Genomic DNA, 12,346 nt, shown 5'->3' with positions numbered 1-12,346 from the left:
ACTATATCTGAAAAATGTGTCGTTACCGGCAACTGTCACGGCAATTATCATATCGACCAGAGACTGGAATGCCACTGCAGTGTTGAAAAAGTACGCGTCAGTGCAATCTAAACAAGATTTCACGAGACTAAGATGGGAACGCGCATCTATCCAGGTTATTAAGCGAATTGGCCCACTATGCGGCAGATTAACGACGGGGGCCGTTGTGCCATCCAGCCTGGATGTGGTTCTTAGGAGTTTTCGCTCATCAGACTATGTGAATATTGGTCTGGTACCCGATTCCCGCCTGAAATACACGCTACGCAAATGTTTAGAAAACTTTCTCACAATTCCACACTGAATTTACTCTAGACACAGATTCCATCCTGGGAAATGAATACGAGACTGATCAACTGAGATGTTTAGCCTGCTTCAACCGGTAATCACCAGCAGCAACTGCAGGAAGCGTATCCACATCCTGAACTAGAGGGTTTTAGTGTACGGACTGCACGACAGCAGCACTTGGTACCTTTGGCATTAGTCGGTGTCCATTACATGTTCTGACTTTATTCAAACTCAGTCTGATGACTGGCGGGTTAAGAGGAAATTTCGGTTTGCGACATTTCCTTCCCTGTAATGTTGGAGTGTGTAATCTCCCCCTTCTTCCTAATTTCAGTTATTGTCCACAATAAGCCGGCCAGTGTGGCCACGCGGTTAAAGGCGCTTCAGTCTGGAACCGCGCGACCGCTACGGTCGCAGGTTCGAATCCTGCCTCGGGCATGGATGTGTGTGATGTCCTTAGGTTGGTTAGGTTTAAGTAGTTCTAAGTTCTAGGGGACTGATGACCTCAGATGTTAAGTCCCATAGTGCTCAGAGCCATTTGAACCATTGTCCACAATAAACAAAGCCTTTTATGAAAAAGTTGAGAGGAGAGAAGATTACAGTAAGCTTTCTAGTTTACTTAGCTTTTCATGTAGAGTTGGCTCCACTTCTTGTCTAGGGGTCCGATTCTTGAAGCTGAAATTCTCACATTTCAGTCCTCATGGTTGAATTAGTCTAAATAAATTTGAAGACTGTTGTTGCAGAATTGTTGTTGTTTCCTTAATATATTTTGTCACATTTTAGTATATCGTACAGTCTTTTGAATTTTCACATTAACAAAGCCGAAATTACACTGCTCGCCCAAAATACAAAAATACGTCCGATCACATCAGAGGCATGCTTACTACGATTTCACACTGCTGTAATAACCATATTCCAAAAGGTTTAAAATTTTTCTTGACAAATAAACCTGTATTAATTCCGATTATTATTTCATAAATGAATCCAGAAATAAACATAATACGCAGTACTAGATTGCCTAATTAATAATAGAAATACGTAATTTCAAATGTTTCAAAAAAACAATAATTTTAACTGTGCATTCAGAGCTAGTAGTATTTACCGATTGTAACATCAAAAATAAAGTGCACATATTGTGTATAAAATTATGTGAAAGGTTTCAGAAAAGCACCTGAGATAATACAGACCTGTCCAAAATTCGAAAAATAATACTGTTATCGACAACTACTATTGAGGAAAAGTAATGCTAGAGGTGGATGTCTCGTTACAAGTGGGATTTGAGGAGAACAGACGAGCTGACATTCCCTGCCCCTGGATAGGTACACCATTTAATCTGTGTTTCATTGGGAAAGTCTTTATTATGTAACCGCTGTAGTCTGACAATAACACGATAATTCGATACTGAAAGTATTTTATGATGTTGAGTGATGGTGGCCGTATCGGTTTAATTCTTAAGATAAGACAGTATTTCCCAAATGGTCGCAGGTTCGAATCCTGCCTCGGGCATGGATGTGTGTGATGTCCTTAGGTTAGTTAGGTTTAAGTGGTTCTGAGTTCTAGGGGACTGATGATCGCAGAAGTTAAGTCCCTTAGTGTTCAGAGCCATTTGAACCATTTTCTTAACTCACGTCCTACCATCCTGTCCTTGTCAGCGTTTTCCATACATTCCTTTCCACTCCGATTCTGCAGAGAACCACTTCAGTCCTTTCCTTAACAGTTCACCTAATTTTCAACAGTCGTGTGTAACACCACATCTCAAATCCTTCGAGTCTATTCTTTTCCGGTTTTCCAACAATCCAGGTTTCACCATCACACTGTACTGTGCTCCAAACGTACATCCTAAGAAATTTCTTCCTCGTGTTGATACTAGTATAGTTCTCTCGGCCCTCTTTGCCAGTGCTAGTGTGCTTCTTGCGTCGTCCTTGCTCCGTCCGTCATGGGGTTATTTTGTTGCGTAGGTAGCACAATTCCTTAACTTCATCTACTTCGTGATCATCAGTCCTGATGTTTAATTTCTCACTGCTCTCATTTCTGGTACTTCTCATCACATACGTCTTTCTTCGATTTATTCTCATCCCATAATCTGTACTCGTTAGACTACTCATTCCATTCATCAGATCATGTAATTCTTCACTTTCACTGACGCTAGCAATGACATCAACGAATCTTATCACTGATATCCTTTCACTTTGAATTTTAATTCCACTCTCGAACCTTTCTTTTATTTCCGTTATTGCTTCTTCTATGTGTACATTCAACAATAGGGGGCGAGAGGCTACATTCCTATCTTACACCCTTTTTAATCCGAGCACTTCGTTCTTGCTCGTCTACTCTTATTATTCCTTCTTGGTTCTTATATATTTTGTATAGTACACGTCTTTCCCTATAGCTTAAACCTATTTTTCTCATAATCTCGAACATATTGCACCATTTTACACTGTCGAAAACTTTTTCTAGGTTTACAAATCCAATGAACTTGTCTTGATTTTTCTTTATTCTTGCTTCCATTATCAACAGCAATGTTAGAATTGCCTCTCTGGTGCCGTTACCTTTCCTGAAGCCAAACTGATCGTCATCTAACACATCCTCAATTTTCTTTTCCGTTCTTCTGTATATTATTCTTGTCAGAAATTTGGATGCATGTGCTGTTAAGCTGATTGTGCGATAATTCTGACACTTGTCGGCTCTTGGTATCTTCGGGATTATGTGGATCATATTTTTCCGTGTGTCAGATGATGTATCCCCAGACTGATACATTTTACACATCAGCGTGAATAGTCGTTTTGTTATCACTTCCTCTAATGATTTTAGGAATTCCGATGGAATGTTATCTGTCCCTTGTACATTATTTGATTTTGAGTCCTCCAGAAATTTTTTAAATTTTGATTCTAATACCGAATCTCCTATCTCTTCTATATCACTCCTGTTTCTTCTTCCTTCACGTCATCAGACAAACTTCCCCCTCATAGAGTTTCCACCTATCCGCTCTCTCCTCTGCATTTAACAGTGGAATTCCTGTTGCATTCTTAATGTTACCACTCTTGCTTTTAATTTCACCGGATGTTATTTTTACTTTCCTATGTGCTGAATCACTCCTTCCGACAATCATTTCTGTTTCTTCTTCACATTTTTATGTAGCCATTTCGCCTTAGTTTCCCTGCACTTGCTATTTATTTCATTCTTAAGGGAGCTCTATTTCTGTGTTACTGTATTTCCTTGAAAATTTTTGTACTTCCTTCTTTCGTCGACCAACTGAGGTATTTTTTCTATTATTCATGGTTTCTTCTTAGTTATCTTCTTTGTACTGACGGTTTTCTTTCCAACTTCTATGACTGCCCTTTTTGGAGATGCCCATTCTTCTTCTACTGAACTGCCTACTGATTTACTTCTTATCTCAGTATCTACAGCCCAGGGAACTTCAAGCGTATTAAGTGGTTCAAATGGCTCTGAGCACTATGGGACTTAACGTCTGAGGTCATCAGTCCCCTTGAACTTAGAACTACTTAAACCTAACTAACCTAGGGACATCACACACATCCATGCCCGAGGCATTATTCGAACCTGCGACCGTAGCGGTCGCGCGCTTCCAGACTGTAGCGCGTAGAACCTCTCGCCCACCGTGCGCGGCTCAAGCGTATCTCTTCATTCCTTGGTACTTCTGTATCACACTTCTTTGCTCATTGATTCTTCCTGCTTAGTCTCTTAAACCTCACCCTACTCTTCATCTCTACCAAATTTTGATCTGAGTCTATATCTGCTCCTGGGGACGCCTTACAATCCAATATCTGATTTCGGAATCTCTGTCTGACGATGATGTAATCTAACTGAAATCTTTCCGTTCCTCCTGGCCTTTTCCAAATGTGCCTCCTCCTCTTATTATTCTTGAACAGAGTATTCGCTATTACCAGCTGATATTTATTGCAGAACTCAGTCTTTCTCCTCTCTCATCCTAGTACCAAGGTTATTATATCCCATAATACTTTCTTCTAATCCTTCCTCTTCAACCGCACTCCAATCCCCCATGACTATTAGATTTTCATCTTCCTTTACGTACTAAATTACCTGTTCAATATCTTCATACACTTCCTCTATCTCTTCATCTTTGCCTTGCGACGTAGGCATGTGTTCCTGAACTATCTTTGTCGGTGTTGGTTTGCTGCCGATTCTGATGAGAAACACCGTATCACAGAACTGTGTTCACAGTAACACTCTTTCTGTCCTACCATCCTACTCATAAAGAATCCTACTCCCGTTATACCATTCTCTGTCGCTGTTGATATTACCATGTACTCATCTGACCAGAAATCCATCTCAGCTTTCCATTTCACTTCACTGATTCCCACTGTATCTATACTGAGCCTTAGCGTTACCCTTTCGAGATTTTCTAGCATTCCTACCACTTTCAAACTTCTGACAGCCCACGCCCCGACTCGTAGAACGTTATCGTTTCGTTGATTATTCAACAGTCCACTGAGTAGCTAAATTCGAACGAGAGCCTACTTTTGTTGAAAGGGATTCGCTTGAAGGAATTCCTGAAGCTGAAACCACAGACGAAAATATCCAGGAATCGCGCGATACGGAAGGATCATGAATTGAAGATTTATGGAATAATTTAAGTCATAGCCATCACAGAAGATAGAGTGCGTTACATTTGACATGGAGCATTAACTCTGTGACACTACAAAACTGACGCCGTGTTTGTTAATCGCTGAATAAATGTAAATACGGAAACGAATTTTTCCTCAATGTTTGGACGTTTTAAAAATAACAACTGATTTTTTGTGATTTGTGGTCCTAGATGACATAGGGATCCATTACTTGATCTCAGAAACGAAACATCAATGAAAGCAGTAAGCAGATTGTGTGCTCGTGTACCAAAAAGTATCAACTCTATTTCATCTCCTGGAAAGAACAGCAGGTGTTTTATGAAATGCAAAATGGATTCCTGTTGATAACTTCGAAAAAAATAAAACAGAAACTGCCAAATACTACCCAAGTCTTCTCGGAAAATTGCATGGGAAAAATACAATACAAGACCTGACGCACAAAAAAGAAAAAAAAACTGATTAAAACGTGTTGTAACAAGAGGAAACTGCAAGAACATTTTATTGGAATTTTCGCTATTTTCACGAGACTTCGTGCTCTATCCTCCATCTCTCCCCACATTTAAGGAAACCGTGGCTAGAAAACTCCGTGGGTGTGCGGAAATACTGTGGCTTTCGTGGATACGTAATTTGCAGATGTTTCAGAACCGAATTCACGGGAGGTATCTAATTTTAATTGTATTAAAATAAAAATACGCCACGTCAAAAAATATTTTTTGATTTTATATCAGAAAAGTCTGTCACTGTCAGGCAACGTCTTGTAAAACATGACAGCTGTAGAAAATATGAATTCGTTACCAGCCGTGTTCAGACACTTTGACGGTCTCCGGCCAGCATTTGGATCATTTTCTATCTTAAGATGACGTGGAAATACGTGTCGTGTTGTCTTTCAGGAAGTAGTAGAATTGCCCCAGAGGCAATTCCATTAATAAGTTTTTCCAATGTTTTTACGAGTACTGCTTTCAGCCATTTTTACGTTATTAGGTAAATTTCGCCTCTGTCACCCTTTGTCATTTACGATTTTATCTCTCCAAATATTCATCGAATACTAAAAATGTTTTACTGTGGAACTGAGAGGTTTCCTTATTACTCTAAATGATACATGGAAGGGGTTAATATGAATGTGAACTACTGAGTCCTTGATGAGATCGTGAAGTTTCCTTGTGGTGCAGCGGAGTTGAGCTTTCGTTCTATTTTGTAGTCGAATTCGTATAAGGCTTGCAGATCTTAATTAGTATAGTTCGTGTGTACAGTTGTGATTAATGGTCTAAAATTTAGATATAGGTAAATGCTATCTGCCTAAAGATAATTATAATAAAATATTACGAGACGTGAGCGCTTAATTTATGGGGAAATAAGCGATCTCAGTAGTTATTCTTATCGGAGACAGGATGTCTCCACCGTCTCCCATGTTCCACTCGCCACCGCTTCTGACCTGAAACATTGTGTACAAAATACTGCTATACTGTGACATAGAATCAGAGACTATTCAGCTTCAGAAGGAGGATTCTATCGAGAAAAGTGGCGTAGTGTTAAGAAACTTGTCTGGCTTAAGGGAGGCTGGTGTTTCAAATTCATATGAAGCCCTCTACATACTGAGGTGCAAAACTTACCGAATAACTTTAGTACAGTTGGGATTTATTGCACTGTATGAGGTCTCGCCATCTTATTGAAAGTGAGCAACGTGAATGTGTGCGCAACAACGGAATATACGACACAATGAAAATGAATGCTTCAAGACTACGTGCAGTAAGGTAATATGGCAGCTAGTTTCGGAGCATTCATTTTCATTACGTCACATACTTGCGTATACTATGCTGCGGGCACAACGGAAAGTAAAAAACGGGATATACGTTCAAGAAAGGTTGCAGCGTCTTAATGTAGCAACGCACAGTCCACAAAAAAATACCATGACAAAGCTGTACATCTCATTTCATTTACGTTTCCCTTCACTCGCTGGCCAAGCGTTAATTGCACCTGTGTAGCGTTTTACTAAAGCATTTTTTTTACTTTTTATTTCAGTTTTGACCATTTTCAACGTACACGGATGAAATCTTACATTTACATTGATCACTCGACTGACACACTCTGTGGACAGTGAGTTTGCAACTGCTTGCATCTGAAAGTGAAAGCAGTTGACTGTGGATGTCTGAAACAGCCTCCATATTGTGTGCAGAATGTTTGCTTCTCATATGTCCGTTGATTTCTTTCTCTGGGTCAATCCAGTCTCTTTAATATTTGAAGTTGTGATTGCGTAAACGACATAATCCGGAATTTTTCGTAACATTTTTATGTACTGGACATGTCTGGGATCAACATGGAATATGTGTAGAAGTCAAGGTAGTCCCATGCCTCTCCTCGTAGTGATTGAGTGAAGTCGTATGGCATCAAGGTCCATATAAAATGCAAAAGGCTCACGTTAGCAACTCATGTGGTCTCAGCTCATGTATTTAGATGGTATGACAATGTTGACGCACCATACTGTGCAGGTGTATATATCAATAGAACGATGTGCTCATAGCAATGAGTTCACATTATTGGTAACTTACAAAGATTACACCGTTTAAATGAGAATTTGCTGTGTGGACATTTCTTCCTTATAACCAAGAGTTTTTATAATTAAGGAAAAACTCGAGGAATATGACCAGGTGTTCCAGAAGAGTAAAAACGTCATTCAAAGAAGCAAGCGCTAAGTTCCAAGTGACGAAATTCATATCACCACACGTTTTGGATTTTGGTAATAGGTGAAAGGACTATTAAAAGAAATATCCTTTAGCTGTGGACTGGGAACGATCGTTGCTGCCTAACAGAACTTTAATTTCGGGAGAAAAATACAGGGAAATTCTGTGTAACATAATGCGAAGATTGGTGCGAACTTTATTAGACTTGTTAATACTGGAGGCGATGTGCCGGCACCGCAACGGATGTCACCCTCTCCCTTCTTCTTTCGTCACCGTTCGACACGAACATAACAATACACTACACACACACACACACACACACACACACACACCACTTGCAGCCACCAACACTTACCAGCTACACTTACATGCACGCTCTCATATTTCGCGACGGAAAGGTGCCTGCGGGCGCGGGGGACAGGTGAAACCTTTCCAATTAGGCGGCTGAACCTGACTTTCCGGTCTGTCAGTCATCCATACCGTACGACTTTACTTTATCTAATGGATGCGGTATGGCCTTTCCTTTCTCCAGCCTTTTGATGTAACTAACGTATACGGTTGTAGGGGGACCTACAGTTTACCATTGCCTCCAACCACAGTATAATTCGGAGTTTCTCACGTTAACAAACTTTGCGAGTGGTAAAAAAAAGCTTTTTTTCTTTTTTTAACAATTTTCTCACTGTTTGGATGCGTTATGCCACGATTTTCTGTTCTATGCCAATCTCTTCATCTCAGCAAATAGTTTATACGCTCTACAGCTCCCTCACGTACTATGAAAGTTATTCCTTGATGTCTTAAGATGAAGGGACACGATTATAAGTCAGAGTTGTCCTTGTTTTCCAGGTGTTATTCGCCTCACCGATTCTGCGGTGAGCCTCTTCATTTCTTATGTTATCAACTCACCTGACCTTCAGCATACTTTTGTTCGACCACATATTAAATACTTTGAGTCTCTTCCGATTACGTGACAGATACAAATTTTAGATCTGACTGGGAACTGAATTCCTGCCATCTGTGTCCCTTCGGAATCCAACCCACTTTGCTACAGAGTTTGTCTGATTAAGAAACAAATGACTTGACGTTACCAGCACTTTTATTAATGGGTTAGTGCATTACTCATTCAGGTTCAGAAGGTCACACCAACCAAAAACCATCGTTCATCCAGCCACACTATGGTACCCTTCTATACTGATCCAATGAATAAGGTTAACTTGGAGGGCGCAAAGGAAGTGGTTGGATATATACCCCAGGATATCCACAGATTTGTATAAATCTCTCTTCCAGTGGCTGGGCAATGATACAAGTGGATTTTTTGCAGTCACTCTCACCTCTCACATAGCCTCTGGAATTATTTTTGTAACTGTAATAAATTTTCGATATGTTGCTTTCTATAACATTACTAATGCCGTGTTTTTCCATAAAATTGTTGCAAATTCTTCTTTGCTTGTAATAGTTCGGAGTTTCTTTTTGTCTGTAAAATACAGACTGGATAATGTTTTGGGTTCGATCTACTTTTATGATGAAATATCTACCTTCTCTAAGTGTAACTGTTCTTTTTTTGTCTACATTTTAGTCACTTAGTGCTGCAACGTAAGTTTTTATCGAATTTATAAAATGGTTCAAATGGCTCTGAGCACTATGCGACTTAACGTCTGAGGTCATCAGTCGCCTAGAACTTAGAACTAATTAAACCTAACCAACCTAAGGACATCACACACATCCATGCCCGAGGCAGGATTCGAACCTGCGACCGTAGCGGTCGCTCGGTTACAGACTGCAGCGCCTAAAACCGTACGGCCACTCCGGCCGTATTTGTAATTTGTAATTTTAGAAACTGCCACTGAAGGCAATTTCGGAAGTTCGCCATGCCAATGTGTTTTTATTTTTTAAATGTGTACATCTCTTCCAAACTGAGAGAGAATTCTGCTTCTATAAAAAATAAGTTTTGCTTTCCTGCAAAATTTGGAGAAACGGACTTCAGACGTTTCTGAGATTACTGATTAATTTAGAACTTGCGTCGCCATCGACTGCCTGAATGACAGTCTCCTCCTGTGCAGGCTCCAAACCATCATCGCTTTTGTAAAACATGTTCCTATCGAAAACATATTTGCACCCCCAAACGGCAATAATGTGTTCTGTAAGTCGCTGGAGGAGCGAAGCGTTCTCAGTGATCGGAGAAAAGCGCAGGTAATTTCCGTTTAGAAAAAGGGGATCTAAAATACGTACAATAGTAGGAACCTATATTTCAGACGTCAGTTTTTGTTGAATTTTGAAACATGTTTTCTGTTCGCGTATTTTGAAATTTCTGGAGATCGAAAATGTTCTTCGTGGGATTCAACATGGGTTGCGAAAATAGCGATTGTCTGAAATCCATCTCACTCTGTTGATCCACGAGTCCCTGAAACCACATTGATGCCGCATTTCTTGAAATACGGAAGGCGATCGATACAGGCCGCCTAGCGAAGAAAATAAACCAGTTGTATGTTGGGATTGAAGAATTCCTAGCAAAAAGAACATAGTTTGTCACTCTCAACGAAGAGAAACCTTGAGACATGAGAGGAACTAGTAACTAAATGTAGTGTTATAGGACCATTACTTTTCACACTATACGTAAATGACCAAATGGATAACTTTGGAAGTTCTGTGAGGGTTTACGTGGATGATGCTGTTGTATGTAGAGAAGTAGCAATGCTAGAAAATGGTACCGAGATGCAGAAGAACCTGCACAGGATAGACGCTTGTGGAAGGGACTGGCAACTGACTCTCGACGTAAACAAATGAAACGTACTGCGCATAAACAGGAAGACAGACTCAGTTTTATACGATAACACCATTGCAGAACAGTCACTGGAAGCAGTCACATCCATTAAATATCTGGAAGTATGCATACGGAGTGATTTCAAGTGGAACGACGACTTAAAGAATCCCGGACTTTTGCCACGCCGGACTTTTGCCACGCCGGACTTTTGCCACGCCGGACTTTTGCCACGCCGGACTTTTGCCACGCCGGACTTTTGCCACGCCGGACTTTTGCCACGCCGGACTTTTGCCACACTTTCCCCTTCGCCAGGTAGCTTGAGTAGCGATCTCTCAGTTAAGGGACGCCCTTCCTCGTACCACTTCTGTCCGCTTTAAAACCGCCGTCTCCACATCTTACTCGATACAACCAGTGCGTAAGCGGCCTTCTTCTCCGACATCTTGGCGAAATACAGAGCTTCTTTTTCGAAATCGAAATATTTATAACTTTTGGGAAACGAAAGCAATACCGACGATTATGTCAGTATGTAATTAGTTCTGCCAAGTATAAATAGAGATCCCTCTGTCTGTACGGTAGTCTCCTTTCACGCTTACTGACTGCAATAGAAACAGTCCATCGCCATGGGAGCAACAAGAAAGGAACGATCTAACGAGAATGCTAATGTACGCTAATCATTTCTTTTTGATCACTTCATTTGTGCCTACTTTAATTACAACAACTGCACACCCAAAAGACAATAAAGAAAAAAGAAATGGGTATGTGAATGTCTGAGAAGAAGAACGACATACTACATATTAATTTACTCTTTAAAATCATTAGTTAATAAAGTGTAGCGGGATAATGTTCAAAAAATAACTGAAAACACGTTAACTAAATAGAGATAAAAACATCTATGATTGACATGTCATCTAAAGTCGAGGTACAATTTTAAAATGTTAGAAATGAGGAAATGAAGTAATACAGAATGCTACGCTTGTAACGTACGTTGTTGTTCTACATTGTTTAGCTCTGGTATTTACAGAGTCATAGAGAACACATCCTAGGTTTTTGAGGGAAAAGCCGTAATTTTAATTATCTGCACTACAACAGAAACAAGAAGGACAACTTAAGGAAAAATAATGTAATGTAAACAATCGACATTGAAGCAGATAGTTCCTCTAACTTAGTATGGGCAGAGGTTATATTCAACAACCTGAATAAATTAATAACTGGCTCCTTTTGCCGACTCCCTGTCTCTGAAACAGTTGCTGAACAGTTCAAAGAAAAGAAAACTTGAGTCTCATCACAAAAAGGTACGCTACTCATACAATTATAGTTGGCAGTGATTTCAATCTACCTGCCGTATGTTGACAAAAATACATTTTCAAACCGTATTGTAAATAGAAAACAACTTCCGTAATTGTTCTAAATGCTTTTTTAAAATTATTTTCAACAATTAGTTGACAAGGCCATTCAAATTGTAAATAGCTACGAAAACACACTTGACCTCTTAACCACAAATAATCCTGAGTGTCACGACGGATACAAGGATTAGTGAACACACAGTCGTAGCGGGGCCCACTTCCGTAACAAAGAAATTCACCAAAACTAAACGCGAAATATATCTATTCATAAAAGCAGCTAAAAATTCGGTTGACGTCTATCTAAGAGATAGTCTCGAATCCTTCCAAACTATGTAAATGAAGACCATATGTGGCTTAAGTTCAAAGAAATAGTATCAACAGCACTCGAGATATTCATACCAAATAAATTAATAAGAGACGGAACTGATTCCCCATGGTACACAAAACACGACAGAAAGCTGCTGCAGGAACACCGCAAAAGGTACGTACAATTTAGACGAACGCAAAATCTCCAAGATTGGTGAAGTTTTACTGAGGCTCGAAATTTGGTGCAGATTTCAATGCGAGATGCATTTAATAGTTTCAACAATGAAACTCGCACTAGAAATGTGGCGGAAAATCCAAAGAGATTGCCGGCCA

Source organism: Schistocerca serialis, chromosome 3, assembly GCF_023864345.2.
Source record: "Schistocerca serialis cubense isolate TAMUIC-IGC-003099 chromosome 3, iqSchSeri2.2, whole genome shotgun sequence".
In the NCBI taxonomy this organism is placed as follows: Eukaryota; Metazoa; Arthropoda; class Insecta; order Orthoptera; family Acrididae; genus Schistocerca; species Schistocerca serialis.
Note: the sequence above shows the minus strand (reverse complement) of the source record.